The sequence below is a fragment of the Lygodium microphyllum genome, chromosome 9 (genome assembly GCF_053477565.2).
Source record: "Lygodium microphyllum isolate KBCC chromosome 9, Lygodium_microphyllum_v1.1.10, whole genome shotgun sequence".
Taxonomy (NCBI): domain Eukaryota; kingdom Viridiplantae; phylum Streptophyta; class Polypodiopsida; order Schizaeales; family Lygodiaceae; genus Lygodium; species Lygodium microphyllum.
Window position 1 is genome coordinate 153,991,721 of NC_141143.1, and position 26,803 is coordinate 154,018,523.

Consider the following 26,803-nt stretch of genomic DNA (forward strand, 5'->3'; position numbering starts at 1 on the left):
TCCCCACCTCTAGAGGTAGTGGGAACTCTCCGTGCTCCGCAACTCTCAAGTAGGACCATGGGCCACTGCGGAAGAACTCTTGTGGCAACAGGTGTGCCTGTCTCGGGAAAGTGTGACGGGCGGTAGGGATGGATGAGTTGGTGGCTGTATGGGAGGGGGGGGACTGTTCGTGCGAAGAGGATGTAGGCGTGTGTGGCTCATCACCTCCTGTGGGAGGAGGGGGGTGGGTCTGGGGAGGATCGCCTGAACCAGGTGCGAATCAGGGGGGGTGCTCGGTACGGGAGGTGGTGGGGGAGAGGATGATCGAGGAATGGTTGGATGGACGGAAGTACATGGCAGGTGTGGGGGGGGCTGGTGGTCCTGGAAGTGGGGGGCTGTGGGCCAGGGTCAGTGGAGGGGGGGCCTGGGGTGTGGAGGGAGGTGGGTGTGGGGGCTGTGGGGACTCCGGAGAGGTAGTTTGTGGCGCAGGTGGTAGATGTGGGGGGCTGCGGTCCTGCCGAGTGGGGTGGGAAGGGGAAGCTGTGGAGTGCTCTGCCGAGGGGGCGTCACACGCCCACCTGCTCCCTGCTACTGAGGTTGGGTCTGAGATGCTGGCTGCGCCCCCCCTGCCGTCTCCCTCTCTGTTGTCTCAGGACCCTTGTGAAGCCATCAGTGTCCACCTGCGGGCCTGTCGGCGGAGCTACCTTGGCTCCAAAACGCGTGCAACCTGCTGCCTGATGCCCAAAGTCGTGGCAGAGCAGGCACTGCCCTGGCTGCCCCGTCACAATGACTTGCTGCCCAAAGGAGTGCCCGCCCGCCTCAATCTCTAGGAACTGTGGGATATTCTTGACCTCTTTCACTCCCACCTGTACCTTTGGATCTCTTGCAGCTGTCACTGCATCCGCGAAGGACGTGGGAAGGATAGTGCTAAAAAGTCGTCCGAAGTCTTCCACCAATTGGCGATACTCAATTGCCAGGCCGGGGAAAAGAAGGGGAAAAGAAGGGTGACCAATTGGCGATACTCAATTGCTACAGGGCGACGACTAGGGGAGGGGGCACGATCGCGAGGGAGAGGTAGAGGGCTGGCACGATGGAGCAGTCGGGGCAGGGAGCGGCAGCGCGACGTGACGGAGCTTCTCCGCAGATATGTATGCCGTCTCTATCTTCTAGTTACATTGTTTAGTCTGAAATTTCTTGTGTTCGGCTTGGATTGAATCAGGAGATTTCCTAGCCAAAGTGGTTTAACAAACCATCATCAAGATTCATGCCAAGCGGGAAAACTTGAGGTTTCTCCTTCAGGAGGACTTCAAGGAGTGTCATCCATGTCTTGGAGAAGACTGAGATGATGTCTATGGTGGAATTTGGATCTTCACTACAAATGCTGACCACCCTCCCTAGATTCTCCTCTCTCTATACTTTGTTATGAGTTTGGTAGTACCTTTCTAAGGTGCTATAGCAAAGGCTCCTGGATCGCTAGACATGCAATCATTTGGAATGGGTAGGTCAGGGACATAGACAGATTGGGGTTGGGGAGCGCTTGCATATCTTGAGGGCTATGTGGAAATCTGGACCTACCAGTTCCATCAAAGGTTGGAGAGACATCTAAAAGGATGCAGACTTGGGGATCCTTTAGTTGATGGTTGAGATAAAGAGGACATGGATTCGGCTATCCTCCCCTGGGTCCGATGATGGAGTTTTATTGTACCCACTTCCTATGCCTCTCTAAGGATGGATTTATTGTCCGCCATAATATATGGATATACATCTCTCCCATGGCATGCAGGCTGCTATTCGACAAATGTGCACCTTCTCTCATAGGCTGAGGATAGAGACAAGCAGATGGACAAACATCCCACTAGAGGACAGGATATGCCAGCTTTGTGGCCAAAAGCCCAAGACAGAGGAGCACTATATATGTACACGTATAATATACTATGACATACAAGGTCTAAAGAAATACAAACTCAAAAGTGTAGTATGACAAAAACACAATAAAAACAGCAAAACTGAAAGGTGAAGAGAAACTCAAAGAAAATGCAAATGAATAAACAAATACACGATGCTCATATGAATACAATGACCTTGAACCTTTGTGTCTTGGCTAGAATGGGCAGAGATAAGCTGAAGAGTGTGTAGTACAGATCCCGGAATGCAACAGGCAGCCTCTGGAAGTGATCAGCTGCTGTAAATACAGACAGTGAAGTCTGGACAGGCTGAATCTAGCATTAGGTAGCAGGGCAGCCTGCAGAGTGTCTGCAAAATTATCTGATGATGTTACGAACTCCAGGTGAATGGTGCTTGGCTCCATCTTTTCTCTTGTAAAATGATGATAGTGCACCCTGATGTGCTTCATCTTTGGACTGATGGTGGGGTTGCTAGCAAGTGCTATTGCACTCTGGCTGTCACAGTAAATCACACTCAAGATGGTGCACATGAACTGAAACTCCAACATCGAGGCCTTGGTGGTGCAATCGTAAAGAGCTTGATACTTGGCCTTGACAGACAAGGCAGCAACTATATCTTGTTTATGGCTTAACCATACAATGGGAGCCCAAGGAGAACATATAGCTACCATGGGAACGCGGAGTGTTTGGGACCCTGGCCCAATTAGAATCAAATTAACCTTGCAAAATCAAACCTTTACCAAACTATAAGCCGTAAGCATAGGTGCACTTAACATATATGAATGCATGCAAACCAGCAATCAAACGTGAAAGTCTTGGTACATTGAAATGCTAACTAAGCAATGAAACTTGTATGCAAGGTCTAGCCTAGTACGAATCAACGTTAAGAGCTTTCCCATGACCAAGCGATAGATATGATCATAAAACGGCTATGCATGATGATCCTAGCTTCACAATGGGTCTAATGGCGTGGCTATGGGGCATATTTGATTGGAGCAATATTGATTCACCAACTAAAAGGCATGTTTTCGTTGGGATACAAAGATCCCACATGAGGGACAACTTCCATGCCCAAAAAATAGGATAGGTGACCGAGATTGGTTTTCAAATGTGGAGCAAAGTTGTCTTTATATCTATAATGGTGGCAAAATTTGAGCCAGTGATCAACAAATCATCGATGTGTAGAAGAATATAGCTAACCCCATTTGAAGTGGTTTTGATATATAAGTTCAGGCCATAAGGGTTAGAACAATATCCATGGGATCTAAGAAAGTCATCCATTCTATGGAACCAAGAATATGGTGCTTGCGTTAGTCCATAAAGGGTGTTCCACAAATGAAAGACCTTATCTTTGTCATCGGGAAGAGAAAACTTGGAACGTTGTAGAGAAATGCCCTAACATAGAAATTCAAATACAATCGTATGATAAAGCACAAACTAATAAAAGAACGCAATTAGGGTTAGGGTAACTAATGAGGTATTTTCATAGTCTATTGTGCACTATGAGGTCTATTAGAGACATTGGGTAAGTATGGGAAATTTTCACTCTTGGAGCCCAAGGCTCATATAGACTAGGCCACCTAGAAAGTCTCATTTCCACTATTTCCTTTGTGTGTGTGTGTGTGTGTGAGCTTGGACCCTCGTGCTTGCTGTTTCATGTACGCCCTCCACAGCCCTTCAACTATTGATATATATGAGAGCTAGGCTCCTTACATTGCGTGGAACCCTGTTCAATTCAGGTTTTCGTAAGTCCCAATTGGCAAAAGTTAATTTCCCCAAACATGGAGGGTATCACTATTTATAATCACAGTTTTGCAAGGGAGCTCCAAATTATGTTTTGGCAAGACTAGGTGAAAGCCCATGACCTCTAGACCACTTTTCATATGAAGTTTTCAAATTTTGACTAGTGGAAGGCCTCCATGCAAGGCAGCAGACTGTTCGAAAAATGCAAAAGTGCCACCTTGCCATAACTTGGCCAAAATGGCTCCAAATCCAACCAAAATTGACCTACGAGAGTAGGGTGATGTCTACAACGAGGACCCCAATCACATTTACAAGGGAATATCCAAAGGTGCCGCATATCTCTAAAGCATGTGAAAACTACACCCAAAGGGTGTACAAAGAACCTGCAATGCAATGTCAAAAAAAGAGGCTTATAAAGCTCAATACAAGTGTCAAGGATACTATGGTACAATCCATGTCAAAGTTGACCCTCCCAGGTCCAGATCGTGATGTACAAATCAAAGCATCCAATAGGAGAAACAGGGCAGCTTAGGGAAGGCCAAACAGTGACCAAATCAAGGAGAGAAAGTTTCAAAAGACTTCAAATGTCTCCAAAACCATGACCATGTGATCAACCCTAGTGAATGAATACTGACCCCGAACTCTCGTGTCTTGAGGACTAATGCAAAGAGTATGAGTTGGAGAGTGTGCCGTACTCCTGATGGATTCTGAAATGCTGCAAGGCAGCCTCGTGGTAGCAGTAAACACAATGTTGGGTTTGACTCACGACCACACTCACAAAGGAGTGTCAGTGATCCTCCGTAGGACATCGGGACACTTTTTACTCTCCTTATGAGAGGTTTTTTTCCCAATTATATCCTTTCTTATTTTATGTCCTTATGTTACGCAATTCGGGCACTTATCGTGTTTTACACCTTTTGGGTGTGAACGCACATTAACAACCCTAAGGTTTAAGGGTTACTTTGTTCTTGCACATTACTCTTTGATCATTGCATTGGGAGTCGTGTCTTCACTCTCATACTCTCTTCACTACCAATTGTGTACTCTCAGTTGTCCCATCTCTCACACTTGGTATTGTTAGAATATCAAGCAACCGCTACTCTTTAGTCAAGTCTATCTTTATGTGTGTGACCGATATTAGCTGGATACAGCTATACACGTGTGTGGCATTCAATAAGTCGATGTAGTCAGTGATTTAACCACACTTAGAGTCTTGGTTAGTCATACCTATGTGTGTAAGTCTCTTTCAATTTGTATGATGGAAGAATAATGGAAGAAGAACAATGAGATGAGGCTCATCTTCCGCTCCACTTTATCTCTCCCCCTCTCTTCCAACATGGTATCAGAGCTTAAATGCCTGAAGCTTGAAGACTTGGCAGTGGCCATTTGACATTAAGATATCAAATCTGAAGAAAACATCATCAAAGGAGACTATGCATGCAGCCCGTTTTTTTGCAGAATCTATATCTTGCTACAGAAATGGGTTTTGGAGAAATGGCCAAATAATCCTGATTGTTTCGACGTGGTTTACAAATTTGTAAAAGAAATTTTTTTCAAATTCCTCACAAATTTTGAGATATTCAGTATAGACTTGTGCAGAGTGGCTGTTTACTGCAGTAAACAACAGGTAATTCCAGGGCACTGGTGGCTTTCATCCTAACAATGTATATGTCCTTATTATTATGCATTTGAGCATGATATTGGAGTGTTAAATGCTCAGTTTTGGAGCTTATTTGCAAGCTGGAAATAGTGATCTGGTTGTTGTCGTGAATTTGGAAACAATATACCTACAAGGTTGAAGTATCTGTGATGTTTATTTGCTACTGACAAATGCTTGGATCATACCACTTGAGTGGTAGATGCTTTTTGGGATATTGTGAGTGCTGAAAGTCCAAAGTTTGGACTGATTTGTTGCTGGTTATACCAGGGTATTGATTGGTTATTGTCTGCAGGAAGGATACCTATCATCTTCAATTGACATACACTACCAATTGTGTACTCTCAGTTGTCACATCTCTCACACTTGGTATTGTTAGAATATCGAGCAACCGCTACTCTTTAGTCAGTCTATCTTTATGTGTGTGACCGACATTAGCTGGATACAGCTATACACGTGTGTGGCATTCAATAAGTCGATGTAGTCAGTGATTTAACCACAGTTAGAGTCTTGGTTAGTCATACCTATGTGTGTAAGTCTCTTTCAATTTGTATGATGGAAGAATAATGGAAGAACAACAATGAGATGAGGCTCATCTTCCGCTCCACTTTATCTCTCCCCCTCTCTTCCAACATGGTATCAGAGCTTAAATGCCTGAAGCTTGAAGGCTTGGCAGTGGCCATTTGACATTAAGATATCAAATCTGAAGAAAACATCATCAAAGGAGACTATGCATGCAGCCCGTTTTTTTGAAGAAGCTATATCTTGCTACAGAAATGGGTTTTGGAGAAACGGCCTAATAATCTTGAGTGTTTCGACGTGGTCTACAACTTTGTAAAAGAAATTTTTTTCAAATTCCTCACAAATTTTGAGATATTCAGCATAGACTTGTGCAGAGTGGCTGTTTACTGCAGTAAACAGCAGGTAATTCCAGGGCATTGGTGGCTTTCATCCTACCAATGTACATGTCCTTATTATCATGCATTTGAGCATGATATTGGAGTGTTAAATGCTTAGTTTTGGAGCTTATTTGCAAGCTCGAAATAGTGATCTGGTTGCTGTCGTGAATTTGGAAACAATATACCTACAAGGTTGAAGTATCTGTGATGTTTATTTGCTACTGACAAATGCTTGGATCATACCACTTGAGTGGTAGATGCTTTTTGGGATATTGTGAGTGCTGAAAGTCCAAAGTTTGGACTGATTTGTTGTTGGTTATACCAGGGTATTGACTGGTTATTGTTTGCAGGAAGGATACCTATCATCTTCAATTGACATACATACAATTCATTCTGACCAGTTGGACATGTATCAACTCGTGTATAGAGTAGGAACTAAATTAGATGTTTTGGGGCTGTTTTGAGGTCTAAATACTCTTGTTTTCACAGAGAAAATACCACTGGTTATAGCAGTGGGCTGGTTGTATTTGGTACTGTTACTTGCATACAGTACAAACATTGATACTTATATGGACATAGTTTGTTGTTGGGATGTTTTGCCACTACCATAGAATGTTTTGAACTGATTTGAGCTTTGTTTATGCTCAGTTGACTCTGTTTTTTCATTGTTGGAATACAGTTTACAGCAAGTAGGTTGTCAGAAAAATTGTCCTGAATTGCAAGAAACTATCTTGAATAGCAGGAAACTGGTCCTGAACTATAGGAAAATACTTACAGGTTGTATACATCATTGGATACCTAAGCTGCAACTATAGCAAATGGTTAAGGCACTGACAATATCACTCAAATTGTGAAGAAAAGCTGGACAACAAAAATTTTACTTTATGGAAGTTCCATATGAAGAATTTTTTGGTTGGTAAAGGTTATTGGGACTTATGTACAGGTGATGAGAATGAACTTGAAATGCATGAACGAAATCCGACAAATTATCAAAAAAGGGCTCATAAGCTATGGATTGAGAGAGCACGCAAGGGGTTACATTGGTTTTCCTTATGTATATCAAATGCTATGGTTATATAGATTACTGGATGCAGTTCTCCAAAGGATGCATGGGACATACTCATGTAGAATTATGAAAATGTAACATATGCAAGAAAGATTCATCTAAAGCAACTGTTCAATAACATGTCTGGCAGAAGCATTCAGGTCTATGCTACAGAGATCAAGAACATAGCAGATCAGCTTGCTACCATTGGATCTTCAGTGTCTGAGGATGATATGATTGTAGTGACATTGAATGGACTTGGCAAAGAGTATAAAGCATTTAATACGTCTATTTCTGTGAGAGCTGAATCCCCTGATTGGGATGAGCTGATTGCTTTGCTACTGCATGAAGAAGTTAAGCTTGGGCTGAATACAGGTTTTGGTATGTCTCAAAGCAAAGACACTATTCTTTACTCTAGCCAGCGTGGTAGAGACGGTAGAGGCTATGGCTCTTTTTGAGATCGAGACACTCGAAATGCTCATGGACAACATCAGCAGAATGCGTGGCATAGCACAAATTCACATGGCCAGCGTGGATCTGTGGCTTTAGAGGCAGGGGGAGATCACCTCATGGTAGAGGTGGTGGATCTAGTTCATGGCAGTCGAATGATTAGTCAAATAGAGATAAGGACTGTCATTACTGCAGTAGATATGGACACATTGCAAAGGATTGTTACAAGAAGCAAGGAGATATGAAGGCAAAGGGCAAACAACATGGGCACTATGCATTTTCTAGTGATGCTCATGATGAGCAGACTGACAGATTGTTTGCCATGCAGCATATGTCTAAGAATGCATCTAGGCAGAACAGAGATGAGAGATGGTACATTGATTCAGGGGCTTCAAATCATATGACACCCCATGGAGAATGGTTTGATGAGATGGTTGTAGGTTTACATGGTTGTGTGTGTACTGGGGATGATACCCAACATGACATTCAACACACAGGAATTGTTCCGTTGTTGATGCCTGATAGTAAGAAAAAGAGCCTGCATGATGTACTACATGTACCTACAATAACCAAGAATCTTTTGTCAGGCAGAACAGAATCTGCAGTTGAGATTTAATAGAGATGGATGCTTTGTTGAAGAATATGATAATGACTGCAAATTGATTGCTAGAGGCCGAAGAGATAGCAGAATGTTTACTCTTGATGCGTCAATTCCAGAATTGAAAGCAGCCATGTTTGCAGATGATAATGGTGGTGCTATACGGAATGTTAAGATATGACATAAGCGGATTGGCCATGTGAATGTACAAAAGCTGAAATCCATGCACCAGAAGGAGATTGTACTTGGACTGCCTAACTTCAAGTATCATGACTTTGAACATGCATGTGATGCATGTCAGTTTGGAAAGCAAGCACGGTTTCCATTTATGAGACATGTACGGAATAGCTCACGACCCTTACAGTTGGTACATTCATATATATGGGGTCCGTCTCATAATGCTTCGTTTGGTGGTACTCGTTACTATGTATCCTTTATTGATGATTTCAGCAGGTATACTTGGCTTTATATACTAAAACATAAGGATGATGTGTTTGATGCATTCAAGGATTTCAATAAGCATGCTGAAAATGAGTTGAGTGAAAAATTTAATGTCTTAGATCAGATGGAGGTGGAGAATATGTCTCTAATTACTTTGATAGGTATCTTGCTAAACATGGGATCAGAAGACAGTTAACTCGCAGCTATACACCGTAGCAAAATGATGTAGCAGAAAGGAAAAATAGGGTACTTATGGAATCGGCAAGAGCTATGCTGAATGAGAAGAGTTTGTCAAATGGTTATTGGGCTGAAGTAGTAGTGATTGCTGTCTATGTACTGAATAGAAGCCCTACAGGAGTGATTATGATGTAACTCCATATGAGAGGTTGTATGGTCATAAACCTGACATTTCACACTTGAAGGTATTTGGCAGCATTGCATATGTGCTTGTTCCTGATGAAAAGAGGAAAAAATTGGATCCTAAAGCTATCAAGAGTGTGTTCCTTGGTTATGCTCAAGACCGGAAAGCTTACAAGTAATACGTACCATCTACACATGAGAGTTGATTAGCAGAGATGTTTTTGATGAGCTGCCATCGTGGTATGATAATCCTGTTGTAGTGGCTACTGATGGATCAGCTAGCACTAGTTATGCCGAAAATACACCTATAGTGAGTATATCTATGAGTGGTTCTACAGGTGATCGGTCACCTACAGTAAGTCCTTGGTCAGAACGCTTGTGGAGTCATACTCCAACGTCCATTGACACGGATATGTCAGTGAGAGGAAGATTGGATAAGGGAAAAGAAAAGATGCTAGAGGATGTGACGGGTCCACTTACAGCAGGTTATGAGTCGTCTAGCAGTGATAGCTTGGATAGTGAGTTGGGCATTCCGTCTGTTATGACGCTTGAAGCAAGGCAGAGTCGTTATGTACCGCCTCATGAGAGGCAAGCTCAAAGTGAGTCACAATTATAGGGATATGAGAGAATTAGAAAACCAGTTGACAGGTTTATATACACTGGTTATTCAACTCGCCATTATGCATATATGGCTAGTGTAATAGGTTACAAAGAACCTACAAAGTTTGATGATGTAGTTACAGATGATAACTGGTGTACTGCCATGGATGAGGAGTATATATTCCTGGCTGAAAATGAGACATGGGAATTGGTTGAGTTGCTTGAAGGCAAAGTCCCCATTGGTTGCAAATGGGTGTATAAGATTAAGTGCAAGTTAGATGGTTCGTTAGAATGCTATAAGGCCAAGCTAGTTGCGAAAGGGTATGCACAACAATATGCTATGGCCTTGACTATGGGGAGACTTTCAGTTTGGTGGCTAAAATGGCAACAGTCAGAATTGTCATTGCTTTGGCAGCATGCAAAGGCTGGAAATTATGGCAAATGAACGTCAAGAATGCTTTCTTGAATAGTGATTTGGTTGAAAAAGTATATATGGAGCAGCTTGAAGGCTATGTTCACCCAGACTTTCCTACACATGTAAGCTGAAAAATGGTCTCTACGCCTCAAGGTATATGGCTGCTACAAAAGCAGTATGCTCATGACATGTTACAGAAGTATAGTATGGCTGAATGCAAGCCTATGGAGACACCTCTTGATCAGAATATTAAGCTGCAGATTGATGTTGGGAATGGCATAGAGAATGTGACCATATATCGACAGATGGTGGGCGGCTTGATATAATTGACTATTACCCGTCTTGACTTATGTTATGCAGTGGGGCTGATTAGTCAGTTCATGCAGAAGCCTCGCAAACTACATTTAGATGCAGTTAGGAGGATCATGAGATATGTAAAGGGTACTACAAATTATGGGCTGTTTTATGCATATGGAAAATCCCTTGACTTAACAGGGTTTACTGATGCTGATTGGGGTAGTTGTGCCTATGACAGGAGGCCAACCAGTGGTTATGCATTTGGATTGGGCAACAATATGATTAGTTGGCAGAGTAAAAAATAGCCTACTGTTGCATTGTCTAGTACAGAAGCTGAGCACAGAGGAGCTGCCTTAGCGGCTTGCGAAGCAGTTTGGTTGATGAAACTGTTGAAAGACTTGGGAATACAGCTGGAAAGCAGAGTGAGATTGCATTGTGATAACCTCAGTAGTGTTATGTTGGCTAGCAATCCTGTCTACCATGCAAGGTCCAAACATATTGAGGTTCACTATCATTTCATCAGAGAAATGGTTATTACAGGGCAGATTAACTTAATTCATGTGAAGGCTGAAAACCAAGTAGTAGACATATTTACGAAGTCTCTTGGTAAAGAAAAGTTCATATACTTCAGACAGCTACTTGGAGTTTATTAGATGGTTTGAGCTTGAGGGGGAGTGTTAGAATATCAAGCTCCCGCTACTCTTCAGTTAGTCTATCTTTATGTGTGTAACCGGCATTAGCTGGATACAGCTATACACTGTGTGTGACATTCAATAGGTCGGTGTAGTCAGTGACTTAACCACAGTTAGTCTTGGTTAGTCATACCTGTGTGTGTAAGTCTCTTTTAGTTTGTATGATGGAAGAATAATGGAAGAACAACAACAATGAGCTGAGGCTCATCTTCTGCTCCACTCTGCCTTTCTCCCTCTCTTCCAACAGGTATCAGAGCTCAGATTCAACTCAATCTCTCGCATTTCTCAGCCTTGTACCAGCAACACTTGGATTTACAGACCTTTTGTCCAACTCTAGCTCCAACTTGGTCAGCTATTTCCTTCGCTTGCAAGACAGCCCGCGCCAGGTCCACCACCAGCGCCATATTGTAGCACCTCCTCCAGCTTGTCTGGCCGCTTGTGCCTATAGCACCACCAACCAACAATGCTGTCACAGCTCCCAACTTCTGCTTGCGACTCCTAGTTGCTAGCACTCTCTGTGCCCTATCCCGAGCCGTCGCCACCAGCTCGGTCCACCCGCTAGCTTGCTTAAGCGCCGTATATCTCTGCTCTAGCTCCACCTCTCCAGCATCTCACCACCAAGCTAGTTAGCTCAAAGCCAACATTAGAGGTAAAAGGAGACATTTATCCATTTTTTTAAAATTCAAAATTTGAATTTCATACAGGGATTTTTACCCGGGTAGTCTATTTCTACTCCTAGACATGTCTTTGATACATTTATTGCATTGGGACTTTTTGGTTTATTGCAGACATTGGCATATGTACATCAGGTTCAGTTTGAAATAGATTGAAATTGTGCATTTTGGACAACAAAATTTTGGGGATTTTGCATTTTTTGTATTGCCAAGCACTGTTTGTGCATTGGACAGGGTGTACACTGTACAGTTTTGACAGTGTGATAAGATTTGTTAATTATAGCGTGGTGCCTGCTGTAATTTCTGGAAATTCTCCGATTTCCAGGTTGGTCCAGCTTTAGGTCTTGCTCGTGCTCTTTGAAAAGGTGACATTTACGATGGGAAATCAGGGATAGAGTGATGTATTCACATATGTATCCAAGGATAGATTGGATGGCAACAACTGTTCTCTATGGTCTTTCATGATGAAAAATATGATAATTGTGAAAAATCTTTAGGATTATGTTAGTGGTGAAGAAGTTCGTCCTGGAGTTGTGGCTCTCTTACAACACCACCTCCAGGAGGACCTGGTCAAAGGCCTACTCTAGCTCAGCCACTTTCTCAAAGATCAGTAGTACAAAAGGCTTGGGACACACGGGATGCTCAAGCATTGTAACTGATTGCATTGGTAGTTTAGCGGTCTATAATTCCGCACATAGGGTTTGCAGCTTCTTCACGAGAAGCATGGTTGACACTTGAGTAGATGTTTGCTGGAAAAAATGAGACACGCATCTCTTTCTTGAAGAAAGAGCTTGAGAATGTGAAGATGGATGAAGGTGATTCCATGCAGGATCATCTTAACAAAATTCAGGACTTGTGTGAGCAGCTAATGAATTTAGATGAGTATTATTCAGATGCACAATTGATCTCTACTATGAATTCATTGCTGCCCTCTTATTTGGCCTTTGATACGGACCTAAATGTCACCATGAGAATTTCTCCGCAGCCACTTACTTTCCTTCAGTTGGTTAGTTTGCTCCTAGAAAAAGAGCAAACAAGAAAGAACAGTGGGGTTGGATGTAATAGCCTTTGAACATGCTTTTATAGTGAGGCAGAAGGGCAAGGGCAGCAAGTCTAAAAATGCTCTGCATAGCTCTAGAAGTTTAAGTACTTCATAGAGCAGCAAGAAATAGGGGACACGCAAGCCAAGAAGAGAAAGTGCCATTATTGCAAGAAGCCAGGTCATTACATCACGGAATGTAAGAAGCGCATAGGCAAGGAGGAGTTAGAAATGTCTTTTTTGATGCACCTTCTACTGCTACTGAGTCCACGTCTTTTGTTGTAGATCGTGACTATTGTTTTTACACTTGCAATTATGACTCTTCTTGGACTAATAGAGCATTTAGCTCTACTGAGAATGCTAGCACTTGGTTCTTTGACAGTGGTGCTTCTAGGCATATTACATCCTGCAGGGATTTGTTTTCCTCTGTTGTTACAGCTCCTGTTGGCAAGTCTATGCAGTGTGCCAACAATGCATCTTACCCTGTTAGAGGTATTGGGGAGATTGTTTTGACAGTCATTGATGGCTCTACTCTCCGTTTACAGGATGCATTATATGTACTAGGAATAAAGAAGAATTTGTTGTCCATTTCTTCTTAGGCAAAGTGTGGTATGCAAGTTACATTTGATGATGACAAATGTATGGTCAGGGATAAAGAATTCTTGACTTTGGTTTTGACTGGCACATTATGTCATGGATTCTATGAGTTACATGCTTATTCGGTTGATCTGTCGGTCTATTTAGCATCTACTCTTACTCCTACTATGTCACATGCAAAGTTATGGCATGCTTGCATGGGGCAAGTCAACTATGGCAGTTTGATGCTTATGCAGCGTACACAAATGCTAGATGGCTTACCTCTCTTGGAGAGACCTCCTGAGCATATTTGTGAGGGATGCATTTTGGAGAAAATGCATCGATTCTTGTTTCCTCGTGACGTTGCTTTAAGGCAACCGCCCGATTACAGATTGTGCATCCGGATGTATGTGGACCTATGCAGACAAAGTCGTTGGATGGCTGTTATTATTTCGTCACCTTCATTGATGACTTTACTCATTTTTGTTGGGTCTACTCATCGGTGAAAAATTCAAAGGTGTATGATGCATTTTTGGATTTTGTTGTACTTGCTGAAAATCAATCTAGCTGCAAGATTAAGACTCTCCATTCGGACCAGGGGGAGAATACACGTTTTCCATGCTGAATAAATTTTTGAAGGAGAAAGGCATTGTCCATTAGTGTACTATTGCATATACTCCACAACAAAATGGGGTTGTAGAGAGGAAGAATCGATCACTCATGGAGATGGCCAGATGTATGCTGAAAGCTAAGAGTCTGCCACATAGTTTTTGGATGGAAGCAGTTTTGTGTGGTTGCTATGTTTTGAACAGGTGCGTGCCCTATCGAGGCATTAAAGAATGGTATGCCTTTTGAGGCTTGGAACAGTCGGAAACCTTTAGTTGGCCATTTTTGTACTTTGGGGTGTCTTGCGTATGCTCATATTCCAAAAGTACTAAGAAAGAAGTTGGACAACAAGGTTGTTAAATGTATCTTTGTAGGGTACAACAGTGAGAGCAAAGGATATAGATTATATGATCATGTTTCCAAGAAAGTATTTGTCAGTAGGGATGTGGTCTTTGATGAAAAATCAGAATTATCCCTTGCTGGTTTTGATACATATCAGTCTGCCAATGATGTGTTTGAAAGGGCTGCTGCCCATTTCTTTTGGTGATACAGCTGGAGCTTCAGTAAATGAACATAATGTTCAGCCAGCACCTCCATTGATCAATACTGAAATTCAGCCTATAGCTGATCTGAATATTCAGCAAGATGCTGAATTTGAGATTCAACAGGAGCTTGTAATCAATCAGGAAGCTAGGCAGATGCCTAGATGGTACTTGCAGGCTATGAAAGATAGTCATTTAGATGCTCCTATTGCTGGTCATACTAGAAGACAAACTCATCTACATGATCATAATACAATGGAGTTTGTTATGGCAACACATACACTCGATGATGAGGAGCCTGAATGTTTTGAGGATACATAACACAGTGTGTATTGGATGTTAGCAATGCAAGCTAAATTTGATTCTATCGTAAAGAATCAAACATGGGATATAGTGGCATTGCTTGTTGGAAAGAAAGCCATTGTACAAAGTGGGTCAATAAGCTGAAAAGAAATGCAAATGGATTCATTGACAAGTATAAAGCCAGGCTTGTGGCCAAATGCTACGCACAAAAGAAAGGCATTGACTATGAGGAGACATTTGCTCCTACATCCCATATGACTACCATTCGGTCTATGGTTGTTTTGGCTGCCCATCATGTTTGGATTGTGCACCAACTTGATATTAAGATTGCATTTTTACATGGGGAACTTTAAGAAGAAGTGTATGTATAATAGCCCACTGGTTTTGCAATTAAGGGATCCGAATACTTGGTATGTAAATTGAAAAAGGCTTTGTATGGTTTGAAGCAAGCTCCTCGAGCTTGATATGCAGAAATTGATGCCTTTTTACTTAGTCAAGGGTTCGTTAACAGCTCATTAGAGTCTACTCTTTACGTATGTAAAGTCGGGGGATCCTTGCTGGTTATATGTCTTTATGTAGATGATATTTTGCTCACAGGGACACATGTTGATCAAATTTCAATGTTCAAGCAAAGTTTGCAACAAACTTTAGAGATATTAGACTTAGGGCCTTTGCACTACTATTTAGCATTCAATTCATTCATGATACTAGAGGCATTGGATTTTCACAGTCCAGATATATTGGTTGACTTCTTGAGAAGTTTGGCTTACAAGACTGCAAGCCAGTCTGCACACCAATGGTGTGACTAGACTCCAACTGTCCTTGCATGATGACAATTGCAACTACATGCTTACAGTGACTCAGCTTGGGCTGGCGATTTTGATTCACGTCACTCTACGGATGGAAATTGTTTCTTTTAGTAAGAAACAATCCACTGTTGTTACATCGTCTTGTGAAGTTGAATACAAGGCAGCTTTCACTACCACAGTTGAATGTGTATGGTTGAGACATTTGTTGGCTGATCTTGATGTATCTGTCACAAGGCCTACTTCTTTGTTTATTGACAGTTAGAGTGTCATTGCAATGGCACGAAACACATAGAGATCCACTATCACATTGTTAGAGAGAGGCTACATGTAGGAGATATCAACCTTGTCTACTATCCTACCACCAATAATGTGGCAGACATCTTCACCAAAGCTCTTTCTCGTGACAAATTTGAAGCATTCCACAATGCTTTAAATTTGGTCTCCTTTGGTGGATGATCCTTATATGCTGATCACTCTTCACTCTAGGGGGTTTGTTGGGTTTGACTCACGCCTACGCTCACAAAGCAGTGTCGGTGATCCTCGGTAGGATACTAGGGTACTTTTTACTCTCCTTATGAGAGGCTTTTTCCCCCACTTATATTCTTCCTTATTTTATGTGCTTGTGTTACACAGTTCAGGCACTTATCGTATTTTACATCTTTCAGGTGTGAATGCATATTGACAACCCTAAGGTTTAAGGATTGTACTTTGTACTTGCACAGTACTCTTTGATTATTGCGTTGGGAGTTGTGTCTTCAATTTCACACTCTCTTCACTATCAATTGTGTACTCTCAGCTGAACTTCGATTTGTTCCATCTCTCACATGCAATAGTGGATGCTGAATTAGTGATGACACATGGACAATAGATAGAGAGAAAACAACAAACATAGCCTCATGAGATGACATGGCAGTTGGCCGAAGGAACAAAACATCAAAATGCAGCCCAAGGAGACTCCAGAAAGACTAGACGGCAGCTAATCGGTGTGAACGCAATAGTCTGAGTGTTGAACAAGGTTGGGTGGCAATAGAAGACAGCAAATGCAGCAATTTGGCAGTCACCTACAGATAGTGATAGCTTATCTAGGCTAAACGCAAAGTTGGCAGGAGAAACTCAAGCTCTAGATGATGTGCAACAGTCGATTGATTATTAGCAAGAAGTAGATTGCTGGAAACAGTTCAAATATGTGTAGAAGGCTGAGAAACAAGCACCAGCGAATGGACAGCAGACTTGGACAACTCCGGCTGAGACATTCTCTGCAAACAGGGTGTGGAGAGCGAAGCTTCAGCACTTGCAATCTACAAAAATGAGATTGACTAAATAGGAGGGCAGCCTGTCTATTTATTTAAAGTTTGAGGCCTTCCAATTAGGGTTTACATGTGGGACATAGGAACTCTCTAGGATCATGTTAATTTAAGTTTTGGGGTTGTTTAAATAAAGCTAATGTATTTTTAGCTCAACGCCCTCTCTCAGGTCCAAAATTGGAACAAGAGAGAGATTGTAAACAAGCCCAAGCCCTTTTACTTTTCTTTTTCCCAAGGCGTTCCACCCCAAAGCAGCTAGGGCATTAGGCAAACGGTGCACGTCGGCTGCCCATTGACCTACCAAGACTATAGAGACGACGGTAATCTTGCCAAGGGAGCCCAAGGATTCACCCTAGAGAGACCAAAGCATCGAACAAAATGGTGCATGTCAACTACCCAACGGCCTACTAAGTCTTGTAAAGGTAGTTGGAAACACAACGGACTATCTTTCTTTTTTTCTAGTGGGCCGAGGGCTTTTGTTTTGTTTTTCAAAAGGTTTGTCATTACGTGAGGGTTTTCAATGAGTTTTTGGCCTATTGAGTAACTATGCCCTAAAGAGATAAAGCGATGGTCAAACCCAAGACCTTCACAAAACAAACAAGGCTATCCCTACCACTACTAGTGTTGATGATGAAGAATAGTGGAATGTGGGGCTACTAAGTCTTGCAAAGGTGGACGGAAACACAATGGACTATCTTTCTTTTTTCTAGTGGGTCGAGGGCTTTTGTTTTGTTTTTCAAAATGGTCAATCCCAAGACCTTCACAAAACAAACAAGGTTGTCCCTACCGCTACTAGGTGTCGATGAAGAATAGTGGAATGTGGGGAGCATGTGGTAGAGGCAAAAAAAGAATAGGCATAAACAAGTAGAGCAAGCAAAGCAAGTAAGGAAGACTGCCATATGCAATACCGTGAATATGGTAGATCTAGAGTCGACCACTTCTAAGATTGAAAAGGAATAAATGCATAGAAATACATGTTTACAAGAATAGAATGCTAATGCACTTGAGTTATGCAAGAGGCATAGCACTCTAGTTGTAGCAATAGATAACAATTGGAGCAATAGAAGGGAACTGAAGCGCCACCAGTAAGCTCCTTAGATAAATGGCCTCCATAGTCGTAAAGAGCTCTATACTCAGCCTTGGCCATGGAAGCTGCCACCATCTCTTGCTTACGGATTGACAAAGAGATAGGAGCTGCGTCCAAGGAAAAGACATAGCTGCCATGGGAATGCTGAGTATCGAGATTTCTTACCCAATCAGAATCAATGTAAATCTACAAACCATGATCAAAAGTCAAGCCATAAAGTTACGTACATTGAAGATATCTCAAAATACGCAAATAAGTAGTCCAATGTGACATCCTAAGTGTTGTGAAATACTAAGGAAACTAATTGAGTATGCTAAACTTGGCCTAGTGTGAATCAACCAAAGAAACTTCCCTACAACAAACCTATAGGCTAGAGGTGCACTCATCAAAGGGCTAACCGATAGTATCCTTAGATAAGTGGACAGTGGGATCAAGAGGCATGGCCATAGGCCGTGTCTAATCAATGCAATACTGTTCCACTAACTGAAGAGTGTACTTTTGCTATGACACAAAAATGCGACCCTTGGAATGAGCAACCTTCGTCTTGAAACAGTAAGATAATTGATCGAGGTCAGTCATCTTAAATGTGAAACTAAGTTGGGCCTTAGTATCCGCTAAGGTAGCTGAATCTAAGCCAGTGAAAAGTAAGTCATCAATGTGCAATAGGATGTAGTTGACCTTCTCTAAAGTGATATTGACATATAAGTTCAGGTCATAAGGGGTAGAATGGTATTCGTGAATCCTAAGGAACTCATTTATGCTCTGAATCAAGACCGCAGTGCTTGCTTCAGCTTATAGAGAGCTTTTTGCAAATGAAAGACCTTGTCTTTCTAGTTAGTAGAAGAAAAGCAAGGTGGCTGCTCCACATAGACTTCATCCTCCAAATACCATTCAGAAAGGTACTTTTGACATCCATCTAGTAGATCAACCAACCGTGGTAAGTAGCTAGCTGACCAAAAGATGGAATGATGTCAATAGCTTAGTAGGAAAAAAGGTCTTCTTATAGTCAATATCTTGCTTTCGTCAAAACCCTTGCACTACAAGGTGAGCCTTGTATTTGTCTAAAGTCCCATCAGCTTTTAGCTTGGTATTGAAAATCCACTTAGTCTCAATGACTTTCTTATGACTCAGACAAACCACCAAGGTCCAAGTCTCATTCCAATCAATACTCTCTTGCTCCTTTTCCATGGCCTCTCACTAGTGGGTGTGGTGAAGAGCCTTACGATAACTTTTTGGCTTGGAATACACTATATAGCCTATTGTAAATAGTGATCCAAATGAAGCACGAGGGGCAAGCTAGGTAGATCTTGTAGGGCCTTCTAGAGTGGAATCTGCTAGAAGGATCCCCGAATCTTACATGGTATGTTGGTACCAGTGAGGTAACGGGTCTTACGAAGGGGGCGTAGGAGTCGAAGAATTTGCAGAAAGTTAGGAGTGGGTAGTAGACCCGGCTTAGAAGGCACTATCTCCGATGGTATATCCAAAGAAGCTACCTTGGAGTTTGGTGTAGAAGATTGCATAATGTCCCTCTCATTAAAAAAAAACTATGTCCCTCCATACGATCACCTTGTTTTTCCAAGGATCGAAGAAATGATAGGCTTTTGCCTCAGAGGAATATCCTACAAAAATCAGGAGATGAGCTCAAGGAGTGAGCTTTTTTATCTTATCATCAAGAATGTGTATGTAAGCATGATACCAAAGACTTTAAGTGGGAAACTATAGGCCGAGGGCCAAAAAATACATGATACAAGGTCATCCAAGTGACTATCGCAGTGGGGCACTGATTGAGGATGTACATTGAAGTGCTAACAGCCTCAACCCAAAGGCACTCAGGGATCTCTCGAAAACTAGTCTTGGCATCAAGTACCTTGACTATGATCGTTGTAAAGAAAATTGCTCTCCCCAAGTAGCAAAGCTAATGGATGGATAAAAGATTCACCCCAAGTTGGGGGACATAGTTAACATCATGTCAATGAACCAAGATCTAGGGCTTTGCCATGAGTATTAAACTTGATGCAACGAATGTCTTGAATCTTGGTAAAGGAGTTGTTACCTCATTGGGCATTTGCAGCTGCAAGATTGTAGTAGAGGAAGAGTTTATTGAGCGAGGTCATATTATGTATGGCCCTACTATCCACAATCCAAATGAATGTATGGTCACAAGGTTGTATTGGGTGGGATTTTGTGGTAGCCTCATTTGTGGGCAACTTGCAGATATGCACTGAGTTCACAACCTTGGATATCTCTATAGAGACAAGGTGGACCTGAGGATTGCAGTCCATCTCGTTGGTCCAATAGACTAGTCTAACATCCCCTTGAGCTTCAAGAAGGGTATAGACTGTGATGGTTGATCAATGGCAATGTGATTGTAAGATCTCCATGGTACTTGATTGTTTTGGTTAACACTACCCCCTCTCCACTATGGGGGCTTATCCTGCGATTGTGAGATGGGTTTCGGGGGGGGGGGTTTCTTTGGTTGTGTGTCTTTGTCTTTGGACGACACTCGTCGTCAAAATGGCCAGCAGTCTTAGCATTATCTATTTTTATTAGGTATATTTTGCCATCCCCATTTAAGTTGCAATTGGGTGTTCCCTTGTGATTCATTGGACTTTTCTTTTTTAGTTTGTTCTTGATCTTTCTTGGCCTTCCCTTTCTTCCCCTTTTGAGAAGTGAAAACAAGGCCCCCGTTTGAAGATGTGGCAGGAGCTTTCTTATTTGGTCAAACAGCCATGGTAATATAGTAGCTAGCACTCAAGTTCACAAAAGTGGGTATGGTCGGCTATGAGATCACTTGTTGGACAAAAATATGTTAGCTTGTTAAGAAATAGTGTGACCTGGTCATTACAAAATTTAGGAAATCCAGTAGTGGTAAACTTGGTGGAGTAAACATTGGTACTCAGGTAACTTGACCTGAAGGTCATATGAGTTTGTGATTTTGAACTCTTGGAGGTCAAGATTTATACATTGGGACCAGTCTTAGCATTATCTATTTTTATTGGGTATATTGTGCCATCCCGATTTAAGTTGTAATTGGGTGTTTTCTTGTTATTCACTGGACTTTTCTTTTTTAGTTTGGTCTTGATCTTTCTTGGCCTTCCCTTTCTTCCCCTTTTGAGAAGTGAAAACAAGGCCCCCCTTTAAAGATGTGACAGGAGCTTTCTTATTTGGTCAAACAGCCATGGTAATATAGTAGCTAGCACTCAAACTCACAAAAGTGGGTATGGTCGGCTATGAGATCACTTGTTGGACAAAAATATGTTAGCTTGTTAAGAAATAGTGTGACCTGGTCATTACAAAACTTTAGTGGTAAACTTGGAGTAACAATTGGTACTTAGGTAACTTGACCTTAAGGTCACCCGAGTTTATGATTTTGAACTCTTGGAGGTCAAGATTTATACAATGGGACCTATCTCAAGCTGCATTGTGGTCAATCGAGTATTTTCACCGCTCAAATGCTAAATCAAAATGTTGCAATTGTGAGTGGAATTAAGCTAGAAGGTCTTGCATCAACTAACAATGATGAAAGCATTCCTTGCTTTCTAGGAATGGACAACCTCTAGAGGAGCCCAATGAGGGTTTGCTGGTTGGGGTTTCAACCCATGAACAAGGTCCCATAACTTTTGAGAGTCTTTAAATATGCCTCATGAGATTAGACCAAGCACTATAGTTAGAACCATTATAACACATCTTGTCAGTGAAAGCTTTCTTGGTAGAGGCTGATATGGAATGTGAACCTTGAGGTGTTGAATAAGTGGGGTATGGTGGAAAGATAGGAGTAGAGCCCATTATACCATATGGTGCCAAAGGAGGAGGCATTGGAACACCCAAATGTGGGCTAAGGCATTAGAACATAACTAAAAGGTCCACAAAGTAAGGACATATTTGCAAATTGTGGTATCAACTAGGCAACACTAAGGGGGGGGTTGTTGGGATAGGGAACCCTTGTGAATAGATCCCCAAAGGTGGTTTAGGGGGGAGAAAGATGATGGTCCGCTTGGTGTGATGTGTACTGCTATGCATGAAGGTGCAACAAAAGGAAAGGGGGAATGGGTGGATTTTGAAAGTGAGGTGTAGATGGAAACGAAGTGTACATAGTGGGAAAGTTTTGTGAATTAGATGAAATTGATTGAAATTGTAATTGTGTAGAGATTGTGGATGAGATGATGAAACACCAAAAGCAAATAGACTACAAGTAGCAAAATTCGAAGAAGATATACTTGAATTTTTGTTATAATCATCTCTTTTGAGGTTTACGTACTAGTAGGGATCTTCTTGATAGAAACTGAAACTTGTTTACCTTTCACTAATTGAGAGGGAGTTGGATTAAAGAATAGTATTCGGTGCATCCTTTTCCAATCAGGGGATCCGGCCCAAAGTGCAGCTACAATGGTCCTGCAAGATCCTTCGATTTGTGCACGAAATCATCGGAAGGGAGTTTGTCCTATTTACCTTCAAGTACTTGCTTGGTCCGATGCATAAGAATAAAATCACATTCGGCTCGAGTGATCTGGTACATCTTGTATTGACCATAGTAATTTATCCAATCTCCTTTTGCCAAAGGCTTTGTAGGGGGAAGTTGTGAATGTCACTCATGTTCGACACTTGTCATTGGTCGAGAAAGAGACTCTTACTTGCTCTTTGATGTCAAGCTTTCAAATCAAGGCTTAGGTATCTTCAAAGTGTACCTGGCTCTAATGCCATATAAAGAAATACTCAAACAATGAAGATAAACTCAAAAGTGTACAATAGTAACACAATGAGAATAGTAGAACTCGAAGGTGAAGAAAATCTCAACGAAAATGTAAATGACTGAACAAACACATTATGCTAATGTAATTACAATGACCTTGAACCTCCATGTCTCAATTGGATGATATGGTAGGGATGAGTTGAAGAGTGTCTTGTACTCTGAACAGATCCCAAAACTCAACAAGCAGCCTCTGGAAGTGATCAGTTGTGCTAACAGCGGTAAATGCAAACAGTGAATTCCAGGCAGACAGAATCTGGCAATAGGTAGTAGGGCAGTCTACACAGTGCTGAAAACACAAGGTAGGACAGCTCCAGTTGATGGCAGATGGTAGGGTGGCAGCTGGATGCAGCAAACACAGCTGTCTGCTGCCTCAAACAGTCTGGGGGCAGGTGCTACGCTGATATCAGCAGCTGGGTGACCCAAACAGGTAGTGACCATAGACCTTGCAGTAGGTGACAGCTGCTGGATTCTCTGGATGTGTGCACACTGGTTGTGATCAGCAAGCACTGGCTGAAGACAGCAGGGCTGATCAGGTCACTAGGATTGGAGGCAAGCTGGACAGCACCACAAACTGAGATATCTGCCGGGAAGGGGTGTGGACAGCAGTGGATCAAGCGCCAACCATAGGAGTCTGATCTGCAAGGCAAGGATAATAGATGGCTATGCAGTCCCTTCTATTTATAGATGAGGAACCAACCAAAGTTTGGGGGTTTGCTTATGGGACATAGAAACTTCGTAGCATTTTTGAGTTTTGGGGAGCTGTACTTTGTTTTGGAGCTTCAAAGCTGCTGCAAAATACAACTTTTTTGTAGATTAGATTCTACAAGTAGTATTAGCCCATTAGAGGAAAAGGCATTGCACCAGACACCACCCACGTAGCGTCTAGAGTCACATTGGACAGGGCCATTGTAGTTTGTCGAGCACGACAACCTTGACCACCACGGCCATGTTTGAGGGAGATTGGCACTCAAGCACATCAGCACAACGGTCGTGGACCACATCACAGTAGGCACCATGTGTTGATCTTGAGATTGAGAGAGAAAGTTGAGTCTCTAGATACCTTATGCATATAGTTTCAGATGTACTTTACAGTTCTCTACAATTCTGTAGATACAAGTTTTAGGCTAGGATAGTAATTTTACTTGTAGTAATAAGATAACATCAGACATGGATGTACTTTAGTTTTGTCTCATAGATCACATTGGCCTTTTATGGACATTAATCTGTGTGCGTGTGCGTGCACTTCTTTGCCTCAATGGCATGGCCACCATGCTTGTTCTCCCCAACTTACTTGCTGCCCACAAGTTGGATGGTCCCGCTACTCCCTTTGGAATCTATAAAGCACACACGGTGTGCTTCTTAGACTTTGGTGAAGTTTGGTAGCCTCTTTGGGGTTCATACTCTCTCTCCTACAGTCTTGCAATGGAGCAAGTTTGCGGACTTTGTTGGTTGTTGATTCGAAGTGTTCTCCAAAATGTTACTTAACATGATGATTTATCATTAGCAAAAAGAACTGCATCCACTATAGTTTCCCTCCTTGCATGTGGATTGCAAAATGGCACCATGCAACATCGATAGCTTCACATATCTCTAATCCCAATGCATGAACTACATTAATCACTTCTTGGAAAAGCATGTACGTGACTACAAGCACTTTTTTTTTGGTAGATACACTAAATCATCCTTTGAGAGGTTATACAAGCTTGTCTAAATGGAGTTAGATGGTTGCATTGAGCAACCTATCCACAGGTCACATTTGACAAGATCCATGAAAACTGTCTTTAACATTTAGCCAACAATGCAATCTAGCATATTTGGAAAAGCAATACAAGTGGAAGTACAGCCCCTTTTGTCACAGGTTGTGATTTCCATTGAGGGCCTTCATCAAGGCAAAATGCTGTCCACAATGCATTTAGAGCAAAAATCATGTTTCTTCATGACACCTTTCCTATACAACGATGGCTTTTTTAAATTAAAAAACATGCACACATTGTGGCAAATGACCAAACTTTCTAGAAATTGAAACAAAATATCTCATTTCAAGGATTCCCCATTGGATGCGTGGTTTGTATGTGGTTACAGAATTACTGGCACATGCTTGGGTGCATGTGTATGCATTGTGATTGGTATGTGCTACTAGAAGAGACCACTTTGTAAAAGTAATTGACAATTGTAGGTCAGACCTAGTCTTTCATAGACCATATTTGTGTGGAGCAAATTTTTAACTGACCTACAAGAGCCTACTTCATTGATGGCGGTATGCTAGAATCATCCACACAGAGGGTGTTTAAAGCTCTAATCCTATGGGGGGCAATAGCCAATTTTTCATACGGAAGTATACACAATGTGAAAAGCAATGAACTAAATGAAGTAATTGCAGAGTATCTATATGAGAAATACAGTTTCAAGTTCTACTCAACTGTCTGATGCAAGGAGTGGGCAAGACACGATCAAATGTAAAATGAAATTTAAGCATGAAAGGGTAAAAGTGAAACTTTGATTTTCAGAAGCCTGATGCTGAGTATGGAAAATTCAAGCAGATCGTCTTGATGGTCAGTCTTCAAAACAAAAGAATTAACCAGTCTTTTTGTGTCTATGACAGGGTTGGTGGTTGACATGTTGCTGAATGTTCCTGCCTGGCCAGGTAGAAGCTTGCTTTACAATGGGAAAGAGAGAGATTACTTTGGTCTTGTAACATCAAATGAAACCATAGAGTTTGAATGCAAAAGTGCATTTGATCACCAATTATGGACAGATGGGATCTCTCACTTACTAATGATGACCAAGCAACAGGGAAAGAAGTGAAAGTCAATTTCAAATCCCAAGATACATCCAACCTCTTCCACCACAAAAGCTACCCAAACCTTATGTGTATAATTTCACAGAAAATGGTACCAGAACCAGAAATAGCACCCAAAAGCAGGCACACATTGTACAGATAATGCAATTCTCACATCGAAGACTCCAGTGTTGTCACAAAAATATTTATCGCAGGGGGATTACATGTTGTATAGTGGAAAATTTTAAGCACACAAACCTTGAGACCGGTTCCATTACAGCTATGCTGGGAAATAAATCTGGACCAACTCCCCAGGCAAAAAAATAGAAAAAAAAGTCTTTAAAAAAATCTGCAAGTCACAAAGTCCAGGCTTCAAACGCTTTGTATTTCTGTCACGTTTGATCAATGCATGCTCAACTTTTTTTCGGTTTTGACATTCTGAAGTCGCTTAGATCGGCTTTTGACACCATGCTGATGCCATCGACTTTCTTACATGTTCCATCATTGCTCTTAGGCGCTTTTTCTGTCACTGTAGTCTTGTCTCTCTTTATAATATGGTTGAATTGCCTTCTCGTGGTTTTTATAAGTTCTGCTCTACTGTATCAGTCCATGCTTAAGACAAGCAAGCTCGATTCAACTTGGAATATTTACAGGTTTTTTCCCTTAAAGTATCGGTTAATTTTGCGATCTTCTAAAAATCCCTGACATGTGTATTGAATCAATAAATTCGAAAGACAGAAATCTCTTAAGGCCATACCCTCGAACGATCATATTGTCCATCTGCATCTGTCGGTTCATCTATGCTAGTTGCCAATCCAGCGACATCCTGTTCTCAAGCTAGAAGCGCAACACAGTCATCCTCAGTCATCCTGTTCTCGAGCTAGATGCGAGCGAATTGCAGAAATGTCCTCTCAAAGAAAGAGAGACAGTTATAATGCGATAATCACATCGATAGGCGTAGTCTCTGGAAGTCTTCCGAGCCGGTATTGCAGCCAGTGCGATAATCACATCGATAGGCATAGTCTCTGGAAGTCCCCCGAGCCTGTATTGCAGCCAGGTCCAGGGCTTTAGCGTCAAACCTTGAATAGCATTCCTTTCTCCAAGATCGTGAAGGCAAACCTTGGACAATAAACCTCGCAATGGCGGGAAGGAATTGTGTACACACATACAAACGCACACGCACTAGAGTTCTACGACCCCCATTGCTGGGTCGACTGCAAACATACATGTATGCTCTAGCATGGCATTACACTG

The 26,803-nt window shown here is 41.9% G+C and overlaps 1 pseudogene across 1 annotated transcript in view; it reads left to right on the forward strand.

The window, feature by feature from the left end:
- Positions 1–26,142, forward strand: part of LOC148031740 (uncharacterized) — a 132,854-nt pseudogene extending 106,712 nt beyond the window's left edge. The window contains exon 8 of the transcript XR_015691942.1: positions 25,373–26,142. The product of XR_015691942.1 is annotated as an uncharacterized LOC148031740 (transcript). The remainder of the gene's footprint in view (positions 1–25,372) is intronic.
- Positions 26,143–26,803: the final 661 nt, after the last annotated feature.